We start from the raw sequence: 2,500 nt of genomic DNA on the forward strand, positions 1-2,500 counted from the left end.
GAGTCCGATGACCCAAGGGAGGCAGGACGATAGTCTTGAGCCATGGCCGGAGCCTCGCCCTGAGCCTGACCCGTGAGCCACGAATCAAAAGCCGTGAGCCGCGGGCCGCGGGCCGTGGGCCACGAGACTCAAAAATGTTCTTGAAGGTATATATAAACAATACAAGTCATAAAAAAGACAATATGTTGCAAACAAAGGTGAGTTTTGGTCCATGGAAAAACTAGTATAACTTAACTCTCATTTGGGTGTCCCCTAGGGTCACAAGGGAAAAATCTCTTTATCTATTATAGGGGGAAGGTTATAGTTGAGGGTTGGGGCCCAAGGTGCCATCGACTGGGCATGTGGTAGGCATGGAGCCATGGCCGGAGCCTCGCCCCCGACCCGACCCGCGGGCCGTGACCCCGCGGGCCGACCCGTGGGCCGAGGAAGGGAACGCTCGACTCGTGAGACGTGGGCATTGCTACGAGATCAAGAACGATATGCTTGGCCCGAGTGAGCCGGGGGATCTTGAAAAATCCACCCTTCTAATCTAATGATACACACGCACGCGCGCGCGCTAGGCGCTAAGGCGCTAAGGCACTTAAGCACTTAAGCACTTTAGCACTTAAGCACTTGAGCACCTTGAGCACCTGAGCACCTATATGGATGGTTATAATATAATGTGAGCTCTCAAGGTGCTGTGAAGGTTTTCGGGCCATGCGGTACGAAAGACGCTATGGCCCATGGGAAAGAAGGTGGTAGCATAGAGCCTCACCCCGAGCCGTGAGCCATGAGACCCCCCCCCTTGTGATTATGGCTTGTAAGGGAGTTCATTGCAACGTGATCGAAAACATCATTCAAACTTAATATCAATGATTCTCATTACTATGGTTTGTAAGGGAGATTGTGGTATAGGAGCAATGTGGTAGCCTTGAGCCATGGCCGGAGCCTCGCCCCGAGCCCCGAGCCAAGAATGAGCCATGAGACCCCCCTAATGATTATGGCTTTTAAGGGAGTTCGTTGCAAGGTGATCAAAAACATCATTCAAACTTAATACCAATGATTCTCATTACTATGGTTTGTAAGGGAGATTGTGGTAAAGGAGTTCAATGTAAGTTGATAAAAAATACTCCCTTTTAGCCTCTTATATCATTCAAAAATTTATTTTTACCCATTTTTGAAAATAATATCAATGACTCTCACTCATAATATCTTTCCAACAAGCCTCCCATTTTTTCAAGATTTTTACAATTTTTTATCCATTTTTCACTATTTTTCACCAATTTAACGGAAAAAAAAAAAATAAAATATTTTTTTAATGAAATTAATATTTTTAACTAAACCAATCTATTTGTATATTTTTTCTCAAGTGTCTCCTAATTTTTCATGATCTATTGACACTTTTTACTATTTTTTATTATTTTTCCCTTTATTTCACCAATTTAACGGAAAAAAAAAATAAAATACTTTTTTTAATGAAAAAAATTTTTTTAACTAAACCAATGTCTTTATATATATTTTCTCAAGTGTCTCCTAATTTTTCATGATTTATTGACACTATTTACTATTTTTTATTAATTTCGCGTTTTTCGGCCTTATTTAATTAAAATAAAATACTTACAAGTTTTTTTTTTTCAAAATTTCAGCTTCTAAAATTTCTTTAATATATGTTCCAACAATACAAGTCATAAAAATGACATTATGTTACAAATAAAGGTGAGTTTTGGTCCATGGAAAAACTAGTATAACTTAACTTGCATTTGGGTGTCCCCTAGGGTCACAAGGGAAAAATCTCTTTATCTATTATAGGGGGAAAGAGTTTGGGAGCCTTGGGCTGGCATGGCCAGCACCCCCTCGCCCAGGCATGGGCGTTATGCGTGTGAGGGGTGACTACCCTCCATCACGTTGAATGCCATCCCGTGGGCCATCGCCGGCGATCGGTTTTTTCCGGTGGCTGGTCGGCCCTACCAGACGATGAGTGGGCCCTTCCTAGTCAGCTTGGCCTACGGTGATTCGTCTGGGGGAACGTCCCTTCGGTTGCTCCCAATGCCCCTTTCGGTTGACGGTTGACGGTTGACGGTATGCTTGAGGCCTAAGGAAATGCTGCGTCTTGTGATCCCCGACTACCCGCTCAGGCGGCACGACGGGTTTTCTTGACGTGGTTCAGTACGCGGGCTGATTCGTGTTGGTGTGGGAATGTGTTTCCCCTTCGGTTGCTGGTCCCTTCGGTTGAGATACGCTTGATGCCTAAGGAAAGGTTACGGGCCACGGAAGGACGTGACTTAGTACGCGGGCTGATTCGTGTCAATGGTCCCTTCGGTTGCCGGTCCCTTCGGTTGAGATACGCTTGAGGCCTAAGGAAAGGTTGCGGGCCACGGAAGGACGTGACTTAGTACGCGGGCTGATTCGTGTCAATGGTCCCTTCGGTTGCTGGTCCCTTCGGTTGAGATACGCTTGAGGCCTAAGGAAAGGTTGCGGGCCACGTAAGGACGTGACTTAGTACGCGGGCTGATTCGTGTCG

Source organism: Amaranthus tricolor, chromosome 8 (assembly GCF_026212465.1).
Source record: "Amaranthus tricolor cultivar Red isolate AtriRed21 chromosome 8, ASM2621246v1, whole genome shotgun sequence".
NCBI lineage: Eukaryota > Viridiplantae > Streptophyta > Magnoliopsida > Caryophyllales > Amaranthaceae > Amaranthus > Amaranthus tricolor.